Genomic DNA, 27,721 nt, shown 5'->3' with positions numbered 1-27,721 from the left:
TTTTAATTTTGAATGTTGCTTTTAATGTCTATTCTTCAAAAATATTCAGGCATTGATGTTGAAAAATGAACCACGGAATTATGGGTTAAAGGACATAGATTAGATCATTGTTCTTGGATTAGTTCATTCTATGATGCTGAGAAAGCCTTTTCTTCCTTTTTCCATCTTAAAGTGGAAGGATCAAGAGGGTCATACTACCCATACAAAGACCCAGATAATCTAACAAAATGTGAACCCTTCCAACTCTCACAATCATGAATTTTTCAAAGGGAAAATCCTCCCTATTTTCCAGTGATAAAGAAACTAGGACCAAGTTCAATATGTTGAACTTTAAATCTATAAAATAAGATAATACCATATAGATGCCCTATTCCCCTGCATCCCATTAGATTTTTTCCAAACTTTTTTATTTTGAAAATTAATTCATTTTTAAAACAAATACTTCCAAAAAATTTTGAAAAGGTTCCCTTACACACTAGATGTGTACACTGACTCAAGACCCATCATTGCTCATTTCCCTAAATTTTCCAGTGGCAATAATATCACCACATCAAATATTTCATAATGAATATTATATTATAATTTATTACCACCACCAACTTTTTGCAATACCGAGACAGAGACAAGAAAAACAAGACGGGAACAAAAGAGGAGAGACAAAGAGAAAAAAAGAAACAGAGACAAAAAGAGAAAGAAAGAGTCAATTAAAAATTTTTAATTGTGTTTTAGAAAACAAAATTCCACAGGAAAAATGAAGTCCAAAGTTTCCCCACAAATTGAAGACTGAATGAGTGTGTTGAATTGTGGTCTCTTGATCATTCAATCACAGAATTCTCTGCTGCTATTGTATTTTAAAAACATTTTGATAATAAGAAGAAAATGTTACTTACCAGATTCATCTTTACACATGCCTGAGGGGGAAAGGGAAAGGGAAGGAAGAGAAAGAGGGAGAAGAGAGAGAGGGGAAAAATAAGTTTCTGCATTTTCCATCTGAAACCAGATGTTTATTTCGGTTTTATTCCAAAGTATTGAGCCATTGAATAAATGAACTATTCATCTACCCATTAAAAGACAAACTGGGGTTTTCTCTATAAATTCATTCCCTTTGGTCAGAAAGCACCCTTTCTCCTTTTCCACCTTTAAAATGAAACGGTTGTCTGCATAATCTCTAAAATTCCTTTAAATCAACCAGTTCTTCCCCCTTTTCTGATGTTTGACCTTGAAAGTGATAGCATCCTGAGTTACTTTCTCATCTATAAAATGAAACATGGAACTGCTTAACCTCTAAGGTCTTTTAACTTCAAACTTAAAAACAAAAAACTTATTAATTTCTACAAATGTTTAACTATTCATTGCTTCCCATCCACTACCTTTTACAAGATGTCATTATTTTGTTAATTTCTTAATAAAAAAAACAGGGTGTTCAAAAACCTTTAGAAAAACCAGGCTCCCAAGGTCTCCCCACAATTTGGGGAGGCAAAAAAAATGGGACTCCTTATCAATTTAATTCCCGGTTCCCTGGACACAATTACAGGGATAAAGGAAATTATCTATTCAAAAAATCATCAGACATCACAAAATTATATCAGGCCGAAAGAAATATAAGAAGCCCTTTAAACTTTGGAAATTTTTGAAAGTTGTTCCAGTTTACTTGCCATGGGGTGAATTTATCTGCTTTGACAGCTATAGACTGAGCTAGGAATGTTTCAGAGGCAGCAAATGAAAAGTGATTAAAAGGCAGACCTGAATCAGTAGAAATGCTAAAAGTTGGCTTATGTAACCTCAATAATACAAACTTCAGTTTCAACAATAAAAACATTCTTGCACCCATTTCTTTATTTATTCTTTAAAAAACAACAACTTAAAGACTTAAAAAGTTTAGACTTAAAAATTCCCTTTTTTTCCAATCCAAAGCCTACAAAACCATTTCACCATTCTTTGACTGCCTCCTTGATCTTCTCTGCTCTTGGTTTGAAGGGTTTGTTGAAAACTTCCAGGGAGAAACAGTAATGAAAATAGAAAACATTGGACCCTTCCCACTCTAATCCATTTCTTTCCTTTCCCTTCTCATTTGTTTTATTCGGCGGAACTGGAAGCTCTTCCCTTTGAAATGTCAAACAGTAGAACTCCAGGAATTTAGAGTCAAGAGGAGGATCTGTACAGTTTTCAAGTAGCCCGCATTATCCTTGGACCCAGTAAGACGAGAAGCGGGGCCTAGGCCAGTAAAACCAAAAATGGGATTAATAGCTTCTTCTGTGAACTTGGTGGAACCAAGGTTTTAGAAATCATTCTCTTTATATGAGAATATGGAACATGTCCCGAATGTTAACAGGAAATTTTTTATTTGTGCTTGCAAAATCTTGGAAATAAAAACCCTCCCTAAAAGCAATTGATAGGAGCAAATAGATGGCCAGTGAATAGAGCACAGTCCGGAGTAGAAGGACTTATTCAAATCCAGCCTTAGACACAATACTTCCAGTTTTACCTGGGTATCCCAACCCCAATTGCCTCACCCCTCAAAAAAAAAGATAAATGATAGAGATTGGTTAAAGGAACTAGGGAGCTAGAATAACATTTATCTTGTAAACAAAAAGAAATCTTTCAAGGGTTCCCTACAATCCTGTGTAACTGACCTAACACTGAAGAAAGTTGGCATACGGTTATAACAAAGTTTACTACTCTTCTCCACAATGACCTTTGATGTAATACATAGTTTTGGACTTATATATTTTATAGAGAACTTAAGAAATATTATAAGCATTTTCATAATGTACTAGAAAAGAAAAAGTTTGCCCATTGAACGAAATCTATTTCTACCACCCTATTCCTTTTAAATAAATAATAAATATGGAATATTATTTTTATTAAAAAATACTATTTAGAAAACAAAGACTTTGGAGAACAAACAGAAACTCTCAATACAAAAGTTTGGGATGAGTGCATGTAATTGGGGTGTACTGACCAGCTCATTCCCTTTACAATATAATATCAACACTTATAAATATTGAAAAATGAAGAAATTATTATCTACCAGTTGCATCTTTGTCACACCTGAAAGATGTGTGATAGAGATAAACAAAGAAAGAGAAAAACACACCAGACAGGTAAGATTTTTCTGGATTATCCTTTACATACATATTGAATGCCTCTTTTAAATAGGTCTATGATTGAGAATATTCAGGTTCTGGTGGGGAAATACAATAAATCATTGGTTAAAGTACATTGTTCAATTGACTGTTCCCTAATGGGTTCATTCTAATGCCTATGTAAAGGCTTTTCTTTTTTTCACTCCAAGGATTTGGGATCTTTTCCTTTAATCTCTGAGATTTTGTGTAATCTAAACATATTTGTATCAAACAGATGTCACAATTTATGATCACTATGATTTTAATAATTGATCTCATCACATGGAACAATGTTGTCATAGAAAACTATGGACTGTCAGCCAATAGACCTTCCAACATTAAAGCTATAAACAAAATCACATTGACTTTTGGATGTGTATGAAATACTTCCATTCATTTATTTTTTCAAAATTTCATTTATTGTTAATCGGAAGGAACCCATTAAGGAAAAAAATATTTGAGGAAAATCAAAACAGATAAAAGTCCATTTTCTAAAAAGTAAAAGTTAGTGGCTACAGGAAGGGAAGGTTATGTGACGGTCATTTTCTAAATTTATCACGCTACATAATTTATTATGTGCATATCTTTTAAGTTTTATGATTCACCAGTTGCCTTTTTCTCCATGACAGATGAAGAATAGAGAAACAGATAATTAAAAAATGTACAAAAGACAAATTAAGTCCTATGTATTATCCATTTTACTTTTACTTTTCCTTTTGTTTTGCCTAAATATTTACCCCTTGATCTAAAGAAGGCACAAAATACAGGTAAGAGCATAACCGGAATGTTTCATTTATATAAGCTTAAACTTTGGTAAGATCTTTTTTTTTATTATTTAAAGTAAAAGGGTCTATCTATAAACTCTCAGGTGTTTTCTATTCAAACATATTTGAGTTGATCTCAGGTCTGACACTGAAGAACTCCATTATCTTTATAAAGTGATAGCACCGTGAACAATTTATTTTTCATCTATCAAATAAAAATGACATACTAAGGCAAGTCCATTTGAAAAAAAAAAACTAAAATCACACTGACTTTACTAGATTCCCCTGTCCTATGTGTCCCATTCCTGACATTTATGAAAATCTCCTGATGTTTAATTAAAAAAAACACTCTTTAGAAACAAAATTCAGAGGAAAACAAAGCAAGCAAAGCTCCCATACTAAATTATTTGGATCATGGAATTGTGGTCATTTGAATAGCTCGTTTCACTTTACTATAAATATCAACACATATAGTTAGATATAACATGAAAATGAAGAAGATTTCTCCCGTTAAATTTTTGCTCACACCTGAAGGAGGGTGAAAGTGATAAACAGAAAAGAGAAACACAAGAGACAGGTAAAATTAGCCTTTACATACATTTTGTGCCTTTTTAATAGATCAATTTGAGAATATTCAGGTTCTTGATATTTATTAATACACAAGAACCTTGGTTAAAAATACATTGATCAAGGGATTCCACTAGGTTTCTATTTTCAGTGCTTCCCTTTCACTGATTTTTTCCAAAATTCCATTATTTTGTCAATTAATTAATTGAAATTGTTTTAAAACAAAGACTTCCAAGGGAAAATCAAAAAGAAGGGCTCCCACCTAAAACCTAGATAAAATTGGAAATTGACTTAGGGGCTTCTTGATGCTCTATCCCTAAATTTTTCTCTTCTTGTAGTATAACACATTCTAATATTTCAAAAATGAAGAAAATACACTAGTTGGGACATTGCCTCAGCGAGGGTTGAGGAAGAATCTGAGACAGAAAAAAAAAAGAGAGAGAGACAAGAAGACAGAGAAACAAAAAATTAACTTTTAATTTCCATTTGTTTTTGAAAATCTTTTTTATACTTTATTTTCAAAATATTCTGACTTATTGATGAGAAAAAAATCCATGAATTAAGAAATGAACAAAAACAAAGAGACTCCACTCACAACCCAATACTAGGTGGTGTTATGGGCTTTTTATACCAGGTCCAAACTCTTTAAATAATACAACCAAAATACATGTTGAAAAAAACCCCGCCCATCTTGCAAGCCTGAGGTTTTGGAAAGAGATTTTGGGGATGGGAGGCAGAGAAAAAAAGAGGCTGGCCCAAAATTGGGCCTTTCTACTTCTTTTTTTTTGGCTTCTGGTTACACTTCTTGACAGCCGCGAACATTGCTATTCTGATTCCCCTTTTCCTCCAATTTTTTCCTTCTTAAGAAAAAGATTGTGTTTTAACCGAATTCCTGGCCCACTATTTTTTAAAATAAGAGCCCATCCATTTGGGCCCCGGTTGGGCCAAGACCCTACCTTACTTAAAAATTCTTTGGGAAGGAAAATTGGGTATTAAATACAAAAGGGAATTAAAAAAAAAAGAACTTTTGGCGAAAGGGAAAAATCTACAAAAAATTTCCCTGCCCCACCCTTCAAAACACCCAGGATGTTGAAAAATACAAGCTTAAAGGAAAGGGTATTTTCTTGGGAAAGGTACTAGATTGGGACATTTCTCTTCCCTTTTTCTAAAGGAGGGCAATCTCTAGATAACTGGTGCCTTTACAACAGGGATTGATTTAAGTAAAACTCCATTCAATTTCCATTTAACTATTTATAAATTAACGTTGACTAAATCTTTTAAAAAAAGAAAAATTTGGATAAAGCCAAATGGGGAACCTGATATAAGAAAACAATGAAAATTAATCATTTCCACTCAAGAATTAGAGCAAAGGTTTTTTCACCCTAAGGAGTTCACCCACCTCAGAGCAGGTATTGCTCTTCCTTTCCATAACCCACCCCATGGAAAAAATTTTTGGGGGGTTTTTATCCAACCCACCCCCTCAATTCAATACCCTAGACAGGGCAACAAGAATGAAGGCCAAAGAGAAAGGAAGATGAGAAATCAATATTTTTTTGTTTTAAACATTTATTCCCTAGGAAAAAAGCCAAGATAGCCCTTTTAAATGAAACCTAAAGATGGTTGATTTTTGGGGTCTCCTTTTTAAAGTGCTATTACAGAATTTGGTTTTGAAATCTTTTCCCCAAATGACTTTGAAATTAAGAAGGGTTGCCCAGAATTCATTTTCTTTCTGTAGTGGGAGGGAAAAGAAAAAAAGCAAAATTGTTCTTTGATCCCCATCCTACAACAGGTATAGGTCCCAGAGAGCCACAGTCCCAGAAAATTATTCAGTAAAGCAAATGAGCAAATCCACTATCAAAGCACTTTTTCCAATAAAATACAAGGATAGGCTCCAAAAAAATAAACAAGGGGCCAAATGAACCCTTTTTATTTTGTGGGACTTTAAGATGCCATCCAAGGAAACTAATTTAAAAATGAAACAGGATGTTTAATAAGGCAACTTCCCAAAAAATGCTAAATCCAAAGAATTTACTAATGCACAAGGATGTCCTTTAGGGATTATAAACGTGTCCAATAAAACCTTTAACAGAAAATCAGCTCCCAAGTTCCCAACTTGGGGAAGAGGGGTCCCTTTGGAAGGATCCAAAATTGTCAATCTTTTAAGTTGGTAAATACATCTAAAGCCCAAAATTTTATAAACAGAAAAGAAAAAAGGAGGGGGAAACCCGACCCCAAGTAAAAAGAACAGAACTTCCATTGGGTAGAATGTAGCGGTTCAGGGAAAGGGATGAGGGGCCCAGAAAGGCCCCAAAAAAAATATTTAAAGAGACAGCCAATGGTGAAAAAGAGTGCCTAGAATCCAATAAATATAACAATAGAGGAACAATAAAATGGGTTATTAACAATCAGCCGAAGCCAAAATGGGGAAAAAACAATTAAGAATAAGTTTTAAGCACAATAGATCCCCTTAAGGAAATCACCTCCCACCATTCCTTGCCTCTCTCTGGTTAATTTCCCTCCTTTTGACCTTAAAAGGTTATAAAACTAGGGGAAACGGGAATGAATAAAACCCCCATCACCAAATTTCCCTTTATGCTTTTATTCCCGGGAAAAGTAACGGACCCTGTTTTGAAATTTACCAAATTTGATTAGAAAAAGAATTCTACCCAAGCCCACAGCGACTAATAAAAGGCCTAAAGAAGGGGGAGAACAGGCGACGTGTCCATTGCCCTTCCTGGCCAAAGATTGGAACCCCAAGTTTTGGGGAAATCTTCATGAATTAAAATTCCCCAAGAATTTGAAGGAAAATTTTTACTCCTTTTTAACTTGGAAAAACCCATAATTGTAAAAAGAGACGTTTTAAGCAATGGGGTTAAAAATGAGTATCGTTTTTTCAGGGCTGCTGTGGGAACTCCCAACATTTCCTCTTTCCTCCAAAAAAAGATAACCAGTGTGGATAAACAGGCAGGTAAGTAAAATTACTTATTAATAAAGAACTTAAAAGGGCCCTTTACAACCTTCTTAAGCCTTAAATTTTGGGAAAAAAAGAAATTGGAAAAAAGTTATAATTTAAAAAACAAATGAAATGGAAACTAAAATTTTATGGGACTTATTTCCACTCAATTGCCTAGAGAAGGTTTTGGGCATAAAAAAATTGTTTCTATTCTATCCTTATAAAAATATGAAAAGATTTTTTTTCCCATTTTAACAGCTGAGCCAAAAAGAAAGTGGACAGTTTTGCCAAGGGAATGAAAAACAGCCCCACTATTTTCAAAATTTCTCGTTTTTAAAAAAAGCATTCCCAAAAGTTACTAATTAATATAAGGGATGTATAGGAAAAAAAGAGAGACAAAAAGACCATAGAAAACGGAATTAAAATTATAAAAACCAGAAAAATTCAAAAGTTCTTTTTTTAGGATATAAATAAACCCTTTAAAGGTCTTTGTTCAAAACTGTCCTTAAGAACAAAAGTAAACCTTAAGTTTTTCAAAATTAAGGATTTATCCCAATGGATGGACAGGTTTATTTATACCCAAGTTACAAAATTATATGAATTTTAAGGGGAACATGTTTAAATAAAACATCTTACAAAAGAACTCAAAGGCTTTTAAAAAATTGAACTGGATTTATCCCAATGTTTAAAGATCCCAAAATTGAAATTCGTTTTAACAAAAGGACCCAAGCATCCTTATCAAAACAGTGGATAGAAGGGTAATTGACAACCAGAACAAGTTATCCCTACCCAGGTTTTCTAGAATTTTAAAGGCCATAAGAAAGTGGAAATTTATCTTACAAATGAAAGATATAACCCCTTTTTTTTTCCAAAACAAATTAAGTTTGAGAATCCCAGATGGAAATTTTAAGCCATGGCCCCCAAAACACTTTCCTTAAAATGACTTTTAATATTTATGGATTCTGAAGAAAAAGTTTCTAAAGTTCCTCTTAAAGGACCAACTATCTTCACAGATGCATCCAAACATAATATTTGTGCTGTGTACTCACACCCAACTATAAAGAGAGTAGTCAGAACTCCTTTCAGTCCACTCAGCAGAATGAATTGTACACGGTCATTCTAGCTGTTACTTATTATCCAGGAGACATAAATATAATATCTGATTCGGCCTATTCAATGTGTGGTACAAAGAATTGCCACAGCCCAAAATAAAATTTGCAGGTTCTAATATATATCAGCTCCTTAAGAAACTTCAAGAGCAAAGTGCACAATGCGTCCAGGTAAGATCTATATATTAGATGTGCACACTCTCATAATGGACTTCCAGGTCCCATTTTTTACGCACCAAAGGAGATAGCCTTCTAACGATGTTGGTCAATAATTCAAGAGTTCCAAGCAGTCCAGGCATCTCATTCTAAATATCATCAGGCTGCTGGAGCTTCTACGCTTACAATTTGGACAACAAAGAGAGGAAGCTAGGAGCATAGTAAGCCTGTAATGGCTTGCCTTCCTTCCATGCTCCTACACTGCCTCCAGAGAAGAACCCTCATGGTTTGAGACCCAATGAAGTCTGGCAAATGGATGTGACCCATTATAAATCTTTTGGTCGCCTGTCTTCATCCATGCTGTGGTAGACACCTTTTCAGGATTCACTTTTGCAATGCCAGCAGCAAAAAAGAGACAGCCCATGTCACTGAATTTCATACAAGCATTTCGCCATTATGGGGTGTGCCACAAGCAATAAAAAACAGACAATGGTCTGCTTATACTCTCGAAACATTTTGCACAGCTCTTGTGCACAGCATAAGATTTCCGCACACCACCGGCATCCCTTAATCCTCAAGGACAGGCAATAGTGGAGAGGAGAAACAGAGATATTGAGACACTCCTCCAAAAAAAAACAAAAAGAAAGGGGGAGCCACAGTAACCCCAGAGAATTTCTAAATTAGCTCTTATACTATTAACTTGATTTTGATAAAGATGCACTGGTTCGCAGACAGGTTTTATAACCCAATCGGAAGGTCAGTGTCCAAAAGCGCAGAAGGTGCACTATCTTTAGAGAACGCCAGGTGATGTGGAGACCCAAAAGTGGTGAATGGAAAGGACCAGATAGGCTAACCGCCCAGGAGAGGGTCGCTCTTGTGGCCTCCACAGGTGGAGAAGGAACTCAGGATGGGCGCCAATGAGCCATATTCAGATTGTACATCGCAGAGACAGAGCAGACCTTGAAAACAAAAGGAGACGTTCCAAGAAATATCGGGTGGTTCTGTTGCTGATTGTGCTCACCATTGAAAGAGCTGCAGTTATGGCGTTTGACTCATGGACATCAAAGATTGTTGAACTTTCAAAACCTCAGGAATACTGGATTCTCTGGAGACATGAAAGATTGCTGCACCTCAGGAATCACGGAGTTCTGGAGAGACATGATAAGATTGTTGTAGACTTGAAAACCCTCAGAATCATTGGATTCTCTGAGACATAACACTTGAAAACCCTCAGGAATCGCTGGATTCTCTGGAGATATAGGACTGAAACACCTCCAGAATCATTGGATTCTCTGAGAAATGATAATACTGTTTCAGGACCTCTCAAAATCTGCTGGAATCACGGATTCCCTTAACACATAAAAAAGACTTTTGCAGGGTCTCAAAATCTTAGGGGACTATTGATTCCCTGACATGCAGGTAAGCAATGGACAATAGATTGGTTTTGGACTATCTCTTGGCTGCTGAAGAAGGCATATGTGTGACTGTTGTTTGGCATACCTCCTTCTGGACTCTGGCGAGATCTTTAACAAACACCATGTTGATTTATATTGTTTGTTATTCCGCTACTTGCGGTACAATTCATGTTTCAGGCTACACCACATCGAGCCTTGCACTGACTGAGGGGAGGGTCATCCCTAATAGCTTCTGGCAAGTATTGTTACATATGTGCTTGTGTGTAATACCTCCCATGCTGAGGGTTTGTACATACTACATCTTTAGCACAAAAAAAAAACCCGCTAGCAACCCCCATTTCCTTGGTGCTTTCATCTCCTTCCTGAGATGTCAGGGAGAGCGGATCATCAACCTTAGTGCTTTTATTTCCCTTCCTGAGAAGTCATAAATGATCACCTCCTTTCGGTGCCACCGGCCCTTTCTGAGAAGTCAGAGGCTGTGATCACTCCTCCCCTGGGGGGGTTTGGACTCCTGAGGAGTCAGGAATGGCATGACCACCTGTGTTCTAAAACAAAAAGAAAGGAGATAATGGGCTGAGGCTTGAGTTGATGCATTGAGGTCCCAAGACAAGCAAATAGTAATTGGACTATACTCTATTAATATATATGCTTGGATAAAGAATGGCCCCCACCCACTCTCTGTGGACGTCCTAATGTGTTGTATAGGAAATGACAATTTTGGTGGATGGAGGCGGAGAGACAGGAAGAGAGGCTGGGGGAGATTGGGCCTGGGTTCTATTCTGTTAGCTGCTGGTCGTGTGGCTTCTGGTCTAGCTAGCTTCTTGACTCAGCTGCTGACATTGCTATTGCCAATTCCTTTCTTCCTCTTTGGATCTTTCTTCATCTCTGCTAAGAATAAAAATAGATGATTTCCCCCCAATCCTGAATTCTGACTCCAGCTGATTTTAAAACACAGTCATCAAGCATAGGACACATTGGACTTATGAGGATTTTAATAAATATCATGTCTCAAAAGTCTTCTTCTATAGTATCAACACATTCAAATATTTCAATAGTGAAGGACACAATACTCACTCGTTGCGACATTGCTCTCAGCTGAGGGTTGTAGGAGAGAGTCTGAGATAGAGAAAAATAAAAAGACAAATAGACAAAATTTGGCAAAAATTAACTTCCCTTAATAATCCATTTGTTTTATTGAAAATAACCTCTTTTGTACTCTCTAGTTTCCAAAATATTCTAACTTACTGATGTAGGATAATGATCCACTACAAAGTCGTTCACATACCACTAAGACTCCAGATACCTAACAAACTTGAACCTTCCAACCTCATATTCATGAATTTTAGATCTTTAGAACATGATAACATCATTACTTCCTCTATTTTCTCATATGAAACTATGGAACTAGTGCCCCAATCATGTTGAACTTTAAATCTATAAAAGTAAAGATAATACCAATTTCGACTAGATGCCTCATGTCCCACTGCATCCCATTAACTGATTTTTTTCCAAACTTCTTTTATTTTGAAAATTAATTCATTTGACAAAACAAATACTTCACAAGAAAATTGAAACTGACAAGGTCTCCCCTATACACACTAGATGTGTACACTGACTCAGAGACGTCAGTCATTAGCTCATTTCCCTAAATTTTCCAGTGGCAAGTAATATCACCACAAATATTTCTATAATGAATATTATATTATATATCATATTACTCACCACTTTCAACTTTTGCAATACCTGAGACAGAGACACAGAAAACACAGACATGGAGACGCAGGTATATGCTATGTTCGCGAGAAAGCAGCACGGCTCTAACGCCTGGCAGTTCCACAAAGCCTCCCTCAGCCCAGAAGAAATTGCAACATGCTGAATGCTGTCCTATTTATTCCACCACAATTCTGCCAAGTGTAGCATCATTATATACCAACATTTTGATAATGAAGAAGAAAATGCTACTTACCAGGATTCATCTACACATGCCTGAGGTGGGATGAGGGGAAGAGAAAAGAAAGCGAGAGAGAGAGTATTAGATTCTCTTGCATTTTCCATTTGCAACACAGTGGGATGCTTCTATCTGCTGTTTTTTATTCTCCAAAGTATTGAGCCTTATTGATACTGAGGAATGAACTATTCATCTACCCATTAAAAGACATAGATCTGGGGTCTGTTCTCATATAAATTCATTCTATCATGGTCAGAAAGCACTTTCTCACTTTTTCCACATTTGAAGTGAAACAGTTGTACTGCATAATCTCTATAATTCCTTATAATCTAACAATATTTGAATGTATCCCGACTCTCACACTCATGATGTTTTGTATTCCGAGAAATATAGCATCTCTAAGCATCTTTTTTTCTCATCTGTAAATGAAACCATGGAACTGCTTAACCTCTAAAGTCATTTCCAACTTCAAATCTTATAGAATCCAAGAACATATTAATTTCTACAAATGTTCCGCCTATGTATTGCTTCCATCCATCAACCTTTACAAGATGTCATTATTTTGTTAATTTCTTAAGTAAAAACAGGGTGTTCACAAAACAATTTACAGAAAACTAGGAAGTTCTGTCTCCCCTTTACAATTTGGGAGACTGGACGGATGTGCTGGATATGGAGGACTCCTTATCAATTTAATTCCCAGGTTCCCTGGACACAATTACAGGGATGAGAGATGAAATTATCTATTCACAAAAAATCATCAGACATCACAAAAGTATCATCAGACCTCAAAGAAATATAAGAAGACCCTTGGGGAAACTTTGGAACATATGTAGTAATGCTGAAAGTTGTTCCAGTTTACTTGCCATGGGGTGAATGTTATCTGCTTTGATCAACTATATAGACTGAGCTAGGAATGTTTCAGAGAAGCAAATGAAATAAAGACAAAGAGACAGACCTGAATCAGGTAGAAATGCTCAACCCAATCTGTCACCTAGTAGCTTATGTAATCCTCAATAATACTATTAACTTCAGTTTCCTCAACAATAAAATGGGGACATTACAATAGCACCCATTTCTTTATGTCATTCTTGGGGTCAAATGAAACAACAATTGTAAAGTACTTAAAAATGCTTAGCACATAGTAGCTGCTTAACAAAGGCTTCTTTTTTCCTTCCAAATTCTAACATCACTAGCCTACAAAACCTTTCACCATTCTCTTTGACTGCTCTCCTGGTAGATCTCTCTCTGCTCTTGGTTTGAAGGGTTTGTTGAAAACTTCCAGGGAGAAACAGTAATGAAAAGGGAAAAGACTTGGACCCTTTCCACTCTAATCCATTTCTTTCCTTCCCTCCTCATTTAGTTCTTTATTCTGCTGAAAAGTTTAATCTGGAAGCTCTTGTCCCTTTTGAAATGTCAAGACAGAACTCAGAATTTGAGAGTTACAGAGGAGGAGTCTGTAGTCAGTTTTTCAAGTCGCCTGGCATCAATACCTTGGAGCTCAGTAAGACCATGAAGCTTGGGGCCCTAGGCCAGTAAAAACCAAAAAGGGGACTCATTGATGCTGCTTCTGAACATGAACTTGGTGGAACCAAGGCTTTGTAGAATACATCTATTCTCTCCTATATGAGAATTATGGAGAGCATGTCCCCAGAATGTTAACAGGAAATTCTTACTTGTGCTAACAACATCTTGAAAAAAAGACACTCCTAAAAGCTAATTGATAGGAGCAAATAGATGTACAGTGAATAGAGCACCAGTCCTGGAATGAGAAGGACTTGAGTTCAAATCCAGCCTTAAACACAAGACTTCGTAGCTATTGATTCTGGACTCATCACTTAATCCCAATTGCCTCACCTCCTCAAAAAAAGCTAAATGATAGAGATTGGTTAAAGGGAACTAGGGAGCTAGTAAGTAACATTTATTGTTGGTAAACGCAAAAGAGAACTCTTTCAAGGGTTCCTTACAATCCTGCTGTAACTGGCCCAACACTGGAAGAGAGATCAGAGCATACCCATTATGTAAAAATAGTTGTTACTATTCTTCTCCACAATGACCTTTTATGTAATACATGTTTTGAACTATATTTTTATTGAGAACTTAAGAAATAATATAAGCATTTTCATACGTAGTACAATAGAAAAAGCTTGTCCATTAAACTGCAAATTCATTATCTAACACTTGCCTTTTTTTTTTAAATATATAATAAATATACGGAATATTATTTTTTTGACTCCTTTTTTTCTTTCCCTTCTCTACTGCCCTTGGGATGGTTACCATTGGACATAAATATCTATGCATGAATATGTATGTATGTGTGTATATATGTATATACATATATATAAAATATACATTATATATAAATATTCTGCCTGTACTTCGATTTTTTTAGTTCTTTATCTGGAAGCAGAAGAAAGCAGAAGTTTTTTTTCATATGTCCTTTGTATTTAATTTGGATAGTTATACTAATAAAATACATAAAGATGCATGTATACATATATATGTATATTTTTTGAATACATAAATCTTCACATATATTTATTCAGTAGGCATATATAATATGGAATATATATTTTCTTTGTATATATTTTGGAGAAGCATGGAATAGTAAATGAGGAGCTAATTTCAAAGTCAGGAAGAGCTGAGTTTGAAATTTGCCTTTTGTACAGCCTTGAAGAGGGCCCTCAGCCTCTCAATGTACTCAGCAATTCTTTAAGCCTATAAAATTCTAGAAGTAATTAGCCTTAATTGACAGAGGTAGTGTCCTCATTGGAGCATCTTCTATTCTGGCATCACTGTGTTCCACATCATGCCGGAATAATCCACATTGCACAGATCTTTACCTTTGCCTTTTTTTAAGTTCCAGGTCACAATAAAGATGATGCACACAGCGATTATAAGGACCACAGGCACAATCACCATCCAAGAAGGGTCATTTGGACTCAAGGCATCTGAAAAATTCAAACCATAGAGTTATATAACACAGTCAGTTGTAGAAGAGGCCTTTGATCACTAAATTAGTGAAAATCTTGGTGATTGCACTAAATTGTAAAATTCCCTCATTTTCCAGAAAAGGAAACTAAATCTCAGATCAGTTTGGTGTAGTTGCAGAACTACAGCATAGAACTCCAAAATCCCAAATATCCCCAGGGATTGGTTCCTGATTGTCCTGCAACAGGAGCTCAGAAACTCTTCTCTGATCTGGATATTAGTGCAACAGGGAAGGCAGTCTACAAGGCCAGGAATAGAGGTTGTGTGACTAATGTTGAGAAAAGAGTCTTTTTTTTTTTGTCCAAATAAAATGCTCTAATTCTGTTTCACTGTGACATGCTTGAGAGCATGCATTGTCTTTTGCCTTTCTTTGTATCCCAATGCTTGTGATAGAAACATAGGAACCATTTAATAAATACAAGTTGACCAATTGGAACCAGTCTAATTAATAAGGAAAAGAAGCACAGTTCCTGCCCACATGTGGAAGGACAATGCTTCAGATAAAAACTTTTTTCAGTTTAAGAAGCAACAAAATGTTTTTTGGGCTAAACTGAGACAGAGAGAAGAAAGGAAGGAAGACTTGGGTTGAATGAAGCACCATGTCACTGGTGGTCTTGGGCCCTGAGTTTTTCTGTTCTGTTTTACAAAGGTCCTTTGGCTTGAACAGCAAAAATACCCTTAGAGGAATATCATCATCAAAGCAGGTACCTAGTGGTAGTCTATCTTTTCTTCCCATTGCAGAAGTACTTAATTGTTCATATGTCTTGGATCCCTTTGGCAGACTGGTGAAATCTATGGACTGTTTCTCAGAGTTATATTTTTTAAAAGCACAAAATGGGATATATAGAATTACAAATGAAATCGATTTTATTACAATTCAGCTATCAAAATCTAAATTTTAAAAATCCTCAGAGGGAAAAAGACCCATATGTGCTAAAATGACTGTGGTAGCTCTTTATGTTGTGGGAAGGAAGTGGAAATTGAAAGGATGCCCATTATTTGGAAAAGGGCTGATTTAGTTAAGATATATGAATCTATGGAATACTATTGTTCTATAAGAAATGATAAATGGGCAAATTTCAGAAAAGACTGGAATGACTTTCATGAACTGATGCTGTCGAGCAAGAAGAACCAGGAAAACATTGTATATAATAGCTACAAAATTTTGTGATGCTCAACTATGACAGCCTTGGCTCTTTCTCAACAAAAAACTGACTGAAGCAATTCCAATAAACTTTAGATGGAAAATGCAATCCAGAGAAAGAATTATAGAGACTAAGTGAATATTGAAGCATGCCAGTTTCACTTTTTAGTTTTCCCTTTTGTTCAGATCTTTCTTTTCAACCAACTCATAACTCATGTGAAAATAAGTTAAAATGAATGTACACCACAGCCACAAGATGATTATGTGACACTCAATTATGATGGACTTGTAATGAGATGATTCAGTATAATTCCAATAAACTTATGGTGAAGAGAGAGTCTTCTGCATTCAGAGAGAGAATTCCAGGGAATAAATGTGTCTCACGACATAGTATTTCACTTTTTTATTATTTGCTTGTGGGGGGGTTTTTCTTTCTCACTTTTTTCCTTTTTGATCTGATTTTTTTATTCAGTATAAGTATGGAAATATGTTTAGAAGAATTACACAGATTTAACCTATATTGGATTAACTGCTATCTAGAGGAGGGAAGTGGAGGAAAGGGAGGGAGAAATATTTGGAACACAAGGTTTTGAAAGGGTGAATGTTAAAAATATCTTTGTATGTTATTTTGAAAATAAAAGAATTTGATTATTTTTTTTAATTTAATGTACACAGGTATCCTATATTAGATTTTTTGCTAGCTTGGGAAGGGGAGAAGGAAAGAAAAAAAGGAGGAAAAATATTGGCAATCAAAATCTTACAAAAATGAATATTAAAAATCATCTTTATATCTAATTGGAAAAATAATATACTACTAAAGTGAAAGTTAGAAAAAAGAAAAATCTTCCTAATCTAATATGTATTTTGAAATCTCCTACTATGAGAGGAGGGATTGTGGGGGAGAGGAAAATAGTAAATCAGATGTCAAACTCATGTAGAAAGAAGGGGGATGACTTGGAAATCTATAGAAAAATTTCTACCAGGAATTTGACTGGAGTAGTGGGCCATTATTAAATAGATTAAACCTGCAAGTAGAGAAGTTACTGAGACATGGAAGAAGGGGAAAAAAACATAGAAGTGGCAATGTAGAACAAGGAGAAATGCAACTTCCCCACTTCAACCAGTGAATCATGGTGAATGAATAAGGGTGGATTGAGTGCTGCAGCCAGGGAAGCCATGCAACCAGGATTGCTGCTCAGTAAGATCTAGTAGATAAAATGGCGTAAAAAAAAAAAAAAAGGATTTCTTAGGATGAAGAGAAGTTTTGTTCTGTGACGCGAAAATTCAAAGAGGAAGGGTTGGGTATTGTTTCACTGAAAATTTTAAGTGGAAGATTTGAAAAGGGATAGTAATAAGGGCTTGGATGAATGGTATGGGGTAGAGTCTGGAAGATTATCTATAGAGAGTCAGAGTTATTGGGAAATGAAGGCATTTGTAGAAAGGGGTGAGAATGTTCATCATTATGGTCTGCACCATTCCTTCAAAAAATTTGAATATTGTGGGCTAGAGGCAAGAGACACCTACTAAAATGGGAGGGACAGGGTTAAATGATCAAATGGTTAATCTTTCACCTCCAAAAAAAGGTGGGAGATCAGGCAAGAAAAGTGTAGCAGATAAAAAAGCAAACATAGGTTATTGTTCCTCCTTCCTCTAAAAGACATCCAGTAGGTGACACTCATGACATGCAAATGAATTGATTTAACAGGTCTATGTAAAGGTCACTTGCCTCACCTTCCCTCCAGAGCCATCTGAGTTCCATGGCAAGATACAGTTCAAGACAACTGGAATTGGTCCTGGATGCAATGGGAGACTTTAATCTTTTTAAGCTAAAGTCTTCAACAAATCTCAATTTGACTGAGGCCACACCCAATCAGTGGGTTAGCCTAAATAGCAACTGAGGCAAAGAATCTTCTCTTCACCTAATCCAAAAAAAAATTCCAAATACACAAATAAAATGAATGAATGAATGAATCTGAGAGGGCAAGACTCCAGAATTTCTAGCTATAGCAGTCACTGCTACTTACATTTAATCTGGAGTCAATCAGAACCCAAAAAAGTAACCAAATGGGGTTTGCCCAGGACCTATTGATGGCAAGTTAGATCAAATTAGTTTGGTTTAAGGCCTGATCCTTATGAAAGAAATTCCAGACAGTAAAACACCAAGATAGAGAACAAACATGCACAAGGTGGCAGTAATCCCATTTTCCCCATTCCTCTTCCCTCTGTGAAGACAGATGCTGTGGGCCTGAAATCAAAGAGTGGATTGTTCCTTTATCCATGCACAAGTTGGAAAATAGAAGGGCAGCACGAATGGAGTTATTTTGCTGGCACGAGAGAAAGCCCTTTCTGGGATGGAGGTTGTCCTTAGAAAGATGAACGATGGCAGGCTTTGCCTTGATTTTGCTCAAGCAAGAGACACACTGCACCCAGTAGAGATGGAAAAACACAAGGCTCATGGTCACAGGAATTCCTTGATCCCTCTATCACCCTGAGATGATGGGGTAAGAGATGGTAACTGGAGGAGCTAAACTCCCTGTAAAGAATGGAGTTTATCTACAAAACCTTCATCATGTTACTTTTCCCCTCTGCATTTATCTCCAGTTTATTGATCATACATAATATTTGGGTTCAGATATCAGCATGTTTCCTCCCCCCATTAATCTGTGTGCTTTTTAAGAATAAAGACTGCTTTGATGGTTTTGTTTGGTTGTTTTACTCTTTGGGATTGGGGGGCGGGGGCTGACTTCTACTTTCTTCATATTTCCTTAGAGCTTAGCACAATGCCTGGAACATGGGAGGAATTTTACAAATGTTTCCAGACTAATAAAGTAATTTTACTACCCTTACTCTCAATCTCCTTATATGTAAAATGAGGGGTAGATTGAATTACTTCTAAAATTCCTTCTATATCTAAAATCTTCTTATCCTTAAAGGTAGAATTTTGGACATTATAACACATAAATGGGACAAATATTTGGAAATCCTGGATTTTTCACCTGCCCTTTTAATCAAAAAAAAAGTTCTACTGTCCTTAGTGTCTGGTGGAAGGAACTAACCTGGCAGAGAAAATTTGCTTCCAACCTTGGTTGAGAAGAAGATGGTTCCAAATGAAACAAGAAACATTCACTGTGGAATCACTGGATGCTGTGATTGATGTTTCAATAGAGAACAGGCCATTCTCATTCTTCATGATCTTGGTGTCTTGTGACAATGACTCTTCCTGGTTTTTTTCCTCCATTGCACTTTTGGCTCTGGATACCATCCTGTATGCACACCAGCTCTAACTCCTTTATTTCCATCATTCTCAACGTGTATGTGAGGAGTAGAGCCTTTGCCTATGAAATGGAAATAACACAAAAGTAAGATTATTTCCTAGAAACCAAGAGGAATTTTATCTTATTCCTCTTTATCACTTCTATTAAATTTTATTATTGGGAAAGTATTAAATGAGAAAAACATACAACATGTATCTATATCTAGGAAGACAATATGTATATTTCCAATTCCATGTTAGGAAGGCAAAATCAAAAACAAAATATCTCTTAACTTCAAGGAGTTTATATTCTATTGGGGATTGGGGACAGGAGTGGGAAATCCATGTACATACATTTATAGATACCAAATAATTTCAGGGATATGATAGAGTATAAGCAAAACAAAAACTACCTAACATATTAGATGCCAAGATTAGAATTATAAAAGTTCTTGGCAGTCTAAAGCAATATCATAATTCAAAATAAAATAATACAGTAACAAATGTAAAGACCTGTACTAAAATTTATTTTTTTTATTTCACCTATATTGGTAAATGATAAAGGTGATACAAATTGACAGATCATTTGAAGAGATGTTAGTAGAGTGACATGACTTGATCAGTGAGCACAAAATACTAATGACCTATTAAGTGACACAATGGACAGAGTACAGGCCCTGGAATCAGCAAGACTCACATTCCTGAATTCAAATCTGTCCACAGATACAAACTAGCTTTTTGACCATTGTGTGTAAAATGAGCCAGAGAAGAAATAGGCAAAGCACTACAGTATCTTTGCCAAAACAATTCCCAATGAATTCCCCAAGACTTGGATACAATGGAAATAACTACAGAACTACCGTAGAACAAGTGACTCCTTCCTTCTGCTACTGACTTCTGGTCAGATCCTATTTTTTTTTATTCAATTATGTCACTTTTTAAATATATATCTTTTAAAACTCATTTTTTAATCTTCATTTCCAAATTCTTTCCTTCTCTCTAACCATTCCTCTACCCAATGAGACAGCAATCAATATGATATGCATTATACATATGAGGTCAAAATATTTACATATTAATCCATTATATTTCTTCTATTGTACGCATGAATTCATTTCATTCACATTCATAGTCATGATTACTAAATGTTTGTGATTCCTCTGTCCTATTTTCTTTTATTTATCCATTCTCTCTTTTTTTCTTTTTGTCATTTTTCTCAAAAGTCTGTTTTGTCTCTAACCACTTCATTCATTAATATGCCCTCCTTCTTATCACCTCCTCCATTCAGTTATCCATTTTCTCTCCTTGTTTTCCTGTTGAATAAGATGAATGTCTATACCCAACAAACTATGTACATATAATCTTCCACCTTTGAACCAATGCAGAGGAGAGTCAGGGTCAAGGATTACCTACTCCTCCCGCCCATTCATTTCCTGTTCCACTGTAAAAACTCTTTCACTTTGCATGCCTCTTTTACATGAGATAATTTTCCCCATTCTTTTTTTTTCCTTTCCCCCTCTTTCTTAGCTTTGCCTTTTTTTTCTATCCTTCCAAAATAATAGATACATGTTCATGAATTCAGTCTAAATAAACTGCTAACTACCCTATACCTGAGATAAAGATCTTGTATGTTTGATATATGTGTGTATGTATATATAAATATGTATATGTATAATAAAACCTTCCCATTTTGGAATATAAACAGTTTAACCTTATTGAATCCCTTATGATTTCATTTTTCTTATCAACTTTTTATGCTTCTCTTAAGTCTTGTATTTGAATAGCAAATTTCTATTCACCTCTGGGTTTTTTTTTTTAATCAAACTTTGTAAAGTTCTTTATTTCATTGTATATCTGTTCTTCCCCTGAAGGATTATATTTTATTTTGCTGAGTAGGGCATTCTTGATTGTAATTCTAGGTCATTCTTGATTGTAATTCTAGCTCTTTTGCCATTTGGAATATCCTAGTCTCAGCCATCTACTCCTTTAATGTGGAAGTCATTAAATTTTGTGTAGTCCTGACTGTGGTTCCACTGTATTTGAATTATTTCTTTCTGGCTCCTGAAATATTTTCTCCTTGACCTAGGAGCTCTGGAATTTTGCTAATATTTATGGTAGTTTTCATTTGGGGATTTCTTTCATGAAGTGATTGTTGAATTATTTACATTTCTATTTTTTTCTTCTTCTAAGATATGTGAGCAGGTAGCCTTGAAAATTTATTGAAATATGATATCTAGAATTTTTTATTGTTCTTTTCAGGTAACTCAGTGACTATCTTCCACCTATTCTCTAGGCCATTTGTTTTTCCATGAATATTTCAGATTTTTCATCTATTTTTTCATTCTTTTGGCTTTGTTTTATTGTATCATGATGTCACATAAAATAATTTTGAAATTCTGCTTTTTGAGGGATTATTTTCTTCAGTGAGGCTTTACATCTCTTTTGACGTGTTCTATTATTTAAAGAAAACTTTTTTTCAGTATTTTGTTGCTCTTTTACCAAATTCTTAGCTCTTTTTTAATAATTTTCTTTCATCACTCTTATTTTCCTAATTTTTCCTCTGTATTTGAAATTAAAATAATTTTAATCCTTTTAAATCTTTGTTACTTTAAGGAATTACTGGGTTTATTCAATTTGTTTTTCTTTGAGGCCTTTCTTGTACATATTTTTATGTAATTTTTACTTCTAGTTTTTTCTCAATCTTCTCTGTCACTATAGTAACTTTTTATGATCAGGTTACTTCTTGATTTGAAATTCTCTTATTCTATTATTTGAAATTAAAATAATTTTAATCCTTTTAAATCTTTGTTACTTTTAGGAATTACTGGGTTTATTCAATCTGTTTTTCTTTGAGGCCTTTCTTGTACATATTTATGTAATTTTTTACTTCTTAGTTTTTTTTTCAATCTATAGTAACTTTTTATGATCAGGTTACTTCTTGATTCTTTGCTTGTTTTTACAGCCGATTCCTGACTTGGAACTTCATGTGTTAGAGTTAGACTTTGCTCAGCTCACCTTGAAGATTGAATGATTGAGTCAGCAGTTACTTTTGCAAACTTCAGACTTTTTCTCCTTGCAGTTTAACAATAGTTCTATGTCCTTATCAATATTGGATGCCTTCAAGGCAATATTATTCAGGAGAGGTATGGTCTCTGGTCTCCTGGCCTCCACTCTGGTCATTACATAAAGAATCCCTACTGTCTAATGACTACAATTCCTTTTTATATGACAGAACTGTCTCCTGCTCATGGGATTATAAGCATTCTTTCTATCCTGGAATTAAGATCCTTGATTTAGGACCCCTGGTCACTTGTGATTGCAAGCTCTCTTTTTCAGGCTGGAATTACAGACCAAAATTGGTAAATAAGCTGCCAACTGGTCCCTGGACCTCTGCCGAATGCTGTTCCAGTGGTCCCCTGGAATCTCTTTCTGAGCAAGTCTCCAGTCCCCTTTCCATCTCTCAGTGGTGAGAGCTTTTATTTGCTGTTGCTGCTATTATTTTCAAGCCCCTGCCTTAGTGTTACTGCCATGCTCCAAGTTAGTCCCCACCAAGGGCCACCAATCTCTACTTCTGACCAGCTAAGTTGTCCTGAAATGAATAATGACTCACTCTAAATTTTTGTTGGTTATGCCACTTTAGAATTTGACTTAACACATTATTTTAAAGTTGTTTGGAATGAACTAAAAAACTATTAGAATCAATTCACAATTTTAGCAAAGTTGCAGGATACAAAATAAAGCCACATAAATCATTAGCATTTGTATACATCACCAACAAAGTCCAGCAGCAAGAGATACAAAGAGAAATTCCATCAAAATAACTGTCAATAGTATAAAACATTTGGGAATCTATCTGCTAAGGGAAAGTCAGGAACTATATGAACACAACAAAAACTTTCTACCCAAATAAAGCCAGATTTAACCAATTGGAAAAATATCAAGTGCTCAAGGGTAGGTTGAGCAAATATAATAAAAATGACAATAATATTCAAATTAATCTACTTATTTAGTGCCATTCCAATCAAATTCCCAAGAAATTATTTTACAGATCTAGAAAAAATAATAATCAAGTTCATCTGGAAGAACAAAAGGTCAAGAATTTCAAGGGAATTCATGAAAAAAAATGCCAGTGAAGATGGCCTAGCTGTGCCAGATCTAAAACTATATTATAAAGCAGGGGTCATCAATACCAATTGGTACTGGCTAAGAAATAGAGTAGTTGATCAGTCTAATAGTCTGTTCACAGAACAAAATAGTCAATGACTATAGCAATCTAGTGTTTGACCAACCCAAAGACCCAACTTTGGGGATAAGAACTCACTATTTGACAAAAACTATTGCAAAAATTGCAAACTATTATGGCAGAAACTAGGCACTGCCCACACTTAACACTATATACTAAGATAAGGTCAAAATGTCATGATTTAGAGATAAAGAGTGATATTATAAGCAAATTAAAAGAACATAGGATAGTATACCTCTCGGATCTGTGAAAAAGGGGAATTTGTGACCAAAGAAGAACTGGAACTCATTCTTGAATACCAAGTAGATAATTTTGACTATATTAAATTTTTAAAAATTGTACAAACAAAACTAATGCAGTCAAAATTAGAAGGGAAGCAACAAATTGGGAAAACATTTTTACTCTTAAGGGTTCTGATAAAGGCCTCATTTCTAAAATATATAGAGAATAGACTCAAATTTATCAGAATTCAAGCCATTCTCCAAGTGATAAAGGGTCAAAAGGATATAAACAGACAATTTTCAGATGAAGAAATTGGAACCATTTCTAGTCATATAAAAAAGTGTTCTAAATCACTATTGATCAGAGAAATGTAAATTAAGACAATTCTGATATATACCGCTCACTACACACCTCTCAGATTGGCTAAGATGACAGGAAAAGATAATGACAAATGTTGGAGGAGATGTGGGAAAAGTAGGACACTAATGCATCATTGATGGAGTTGTGAACTGATCCAATCATGTTGAAGAGCAATTTGTAACTATACCCAAAGGGCTATCACACTGTGCATACCTTTTGATTTAACAGTGTTTCCACTAGGCTTATGTCCCAAATAGATCTTAAAAGAGGGAAAGGAACCCACATGTGCAAAAATATTTGTGGCAGTCCTTTCACAGTGGCTAGAAACTGGGAACTGAGTGGATGGCCAGAAGGTGGAGAATGGCTGAATAAGTTAGGGTGGATGCATGTTATGGAATATTTTTGGTCTATAAGAAATGATCAGCAGGATGATTTCAGAAAGGCCTGGACAGAGTTACATGAACTGATGCTAAGCAAAAGGAGCAGATCCAGGATATCATTGTACATGGCAATGGAAAGATTATATGATGGTCAATTCTAAAGGACGTGGCTCTCCTCAACAATGAGACAATACAGGCCAGTTCCAATAATCTGTGATGATGAGACCATCTTCACCCAGGAGTATGGAAATTAAGTGTGAATCACAAAAAGCATTTTCACTTCTTTTGTTGTTGTTTGCTTGAATTTTATCATTTTTCCTTTTGATCTGATTCTTCTTGTGCATCAAGATAATTATATAAATATGTATGCTTAGATTGGATTTATATATATTTTACCATGTTTAATAAATATTGGGTTACTTGCCATTTAGGAGAAGAGGTGGAGGGAAGAGGGAAAATTGGAACACAAGGTTTTGCAAGGGCCAGTGATGAAAAACTATCCTTGCATATATTTTGGAAATAAAAGATTCAATAAAAAGGACAAAAAGACCTGAAAAAAAAAGAAAATTTCACTATAGGCTTCCATATTTAATGATCTGTAAGAAAATTGTTTTATTCACTGAAGTGATTTTGAAATTATTCCTTAAGTGAATCCTTTTGTAAAAGGAAGAATAATTTTACAGTGTAAATAATGATTTTCTTGAACACTCAGATGCACCTATGATCTAGTTATTCTTCCAATGTTGCTGAATGTAACCAATCTGTGACATGCCTATCAATCGTATCCCATAAATCAATCAATAAATCAACAAAGAAATCAACCAGCAAAAACCAGCCACATTTTAAAATGACATTAACAAATGAGGATATGCTCAAAGAAGGATGACTAATGTGGGAAAACAGACTGGATACTTTGCCTTGGAAATATGGATTGAAGCAACAGAAAAAATAGAAGAAAAGAGAAGCTCTGGAAAGATGAGGTTTCTGTTTCAAGTATTTGAAGGATTATTATGTGGAAAGGTAATTAGTTTCATTGTGATTGATCCCAAAGAGAAATGGAAGCAATGGATGGAGGGTTCAGAAGGGAAATTGCAGATATTCATTCTTGTAATAATAGTTGTCTAAATAATAAATTAATAAACAAATAGTTGGATAAACTGTTTCAAAAACAATGTGTTTAACTTGGTTGAAAGCTTCCCCAAAGAAGCTAGCTAACTGTTAGAGATATTATAGAGAGGTCCTGTTCAGGTTAGGATTATACTAGATAATGTTCAAGTTCTCTTCTAGTTCTCAGTTTTTCATCACACACACACACACACACACACACACATGCACACATATGCACATGCACACATGCACGCACATAGAAGTCTGCATAACTTCAGTCCAAGAGATTATTCAATTTTGTCTTCATGAGTGTTTGAAAATGTTTCCCTAAATGTAAATGGAATTTAATTGGTCAACACATCCAACTAAGAGCAAAGATATTACAAAAGCCCTCACATTTGCCTGTGTCACTACTGGAACTCACTATCTCACCATGATCTCCCTCTGCTTATTTCCCCAAAAGTGTCCTTTGCTTGTACTCATGCGCCAGGTTTGAATTGCCCCAATTACTACACCTGATCTACTTGTGTCTGTTCTGAACCGCTCTTCACTCTCCTAACCTTGAATTTCATCTTCTCATTAGTCCTTCAGACACTGCAGTTCAATCAGCTGCCTCTGACCAAGATACCTTTAGATCCAGCCTGTCCTTCCTAATTTTGTTCCTCTTGCATGATGTTTGGGACTCTCTGTGTTCCTCTCAGACCAATACCACAAATGCTCCTCTCCCCAAATATCCCCCTCATAGGGCCAGCACACCTAGCTCTCACTTACCTGCTACATAAACTTTGAACTCTTCTTCCTCATAAGCACTAGGACCTTCAAATAAACACCAATACTTCCCTTCATCAGAGGGGCGAATGTGATGAAGCTTCAAGGCCACGCTCCCATTGGAAATGTCATCTCGAAGAAATTCTGTCCTCCCTTTATATTTTTGGTGCTGATGTCTTAGATCATCCTGCCCATTTTTATAGTGATGCACTGGTTGTGAGGACTGACCATAAAACCACATCACATCCATGTCTTGGGCATCAATCTGGGGAGAAAGGTGGCATGGGATTATGGCTTCTCCATCCACCAGGGCAATGATTGGTTGTTTTTGTCCTGTCACAGTGATCTTCTCTAGAAAACAGAGACAAGATTAGCGATCAATACAAGATTAGTTCAAGAATGGGGGCAAGACAGAAAATCATATAATATGATCACTTAGCATGACATGAATGTTTAGATCTGTAAAAGACATGGAGAAGTAAACCAGTCCAATCCCCATTTGATAAAGAACAGATGAAGGAAACTCAGAAACTTCCTATCTTACAAAATAATCACTCCCACATTATTTCTGAGCAGAACTTTCTATCTATTGACTGGCAGCCCTAACAATGGTGAACCCTCCATCTCACTTTTCTCAGAGGAATGAAACAGAGCTCTCTGCTCTGGGATAATAAACCTTTGGTCTAAGGTCAAGCAGATAAAAATTATCTTGAATATGCATGCAATTAAAGCTAGAGTGGCTAAGCCATTACTCCTTTGTTCCAGCTTTTATCTAGATTTTAATTGTCTCTAGATATAGACAAAACAGCCCCTAAAAATGAAAATGAATCTATAATTAAAATAGTGGTTTTAATCTTAAGCCAGATGTTCTAAAAAGGTGTAAGTGGATACTTGACTAAAAAAATTAAATGTTAAGTAAAAGAGAGGAAATTGAATATAGAAATATGGATAGGAAACAAATTCTTAATCAAATAAAATGTAAAGAAGATCACAAAAGCTAAAAATGAAATGGAATATAAAGTGCAGTCAGGAAGACTTGAGTTCAAATCTTGCTTTAAACATTTACTAAAACATCTGAACCTAGGCCAGATACCTGACCTGTCCACCTCCGTTTCTTCAATTATAAAATAGGATAATAATAGACCCTAGCTCCTGGATTGTTGTGAGGATAAAAATAAGACCATATTTGTAAAAGTCTTTGGAAAACTTAAATACTCAT

The 27,721-nt window shown here is 35.4% G+C and overlaps 2 long non-coding RNA genes across 2 annotated transcripts; both read right to left on the bottom strand.

The window, feature by feature from the left end:
- Positions 1-887: 887 nt before the first annotated feature.
- Positions 888-19,264, bottom strand: LOC105750984. Its single transcript, XR_004230767.1, has 3 exons — positions 19,226-19,264; positions 14,878-14,985; positions 888-911 (listed from the first exon to the last, which is right to left on the bottom strand). It is a non-coding gene; the product is annotated as an uncharacterized LOC105750984 (long non-coding RNA).
- LOC111721567 lies at positions 4,404-11,841 on the bottom strand. Its single transcript, XR_004230768.1, has 3 exons — positions 11,812-11,841; positions 11,164-11,205; positions 4,404-4,417 (listed from the first exon to the last, which is right to left on the bottom strand). It is a non-coding gene; the product is annotated as an uncharacterized LOC111721567 (long non-coding RNA).
- Positions 19,265-27,721: the final 8,457 nt, after the last annotated feature.

The sequence above is a fragment of the Sarcophilus harrisii genome, unplaced genomic scaffold, assembly GCF_902635505.1.
Source record: "Sarcophilus harrisii unplaced genomic scaffold, mSarHar1.11, whole genome shotgun sequence".
In the NCBI taxonomy this organism is placed as follows: domain Eukaryota; kingdom Metazoa; phylum Chordata; class Mammalia; order Dasyuromorphia; family Dasyuridae; genus Sarcophilus; species Sarcophilus harrisii.
The sequence above is the reverse complement of the archived record's forward strand: the minus strand, read 5'-3'. Positions and strand labels throughout refer to the sequence as shown.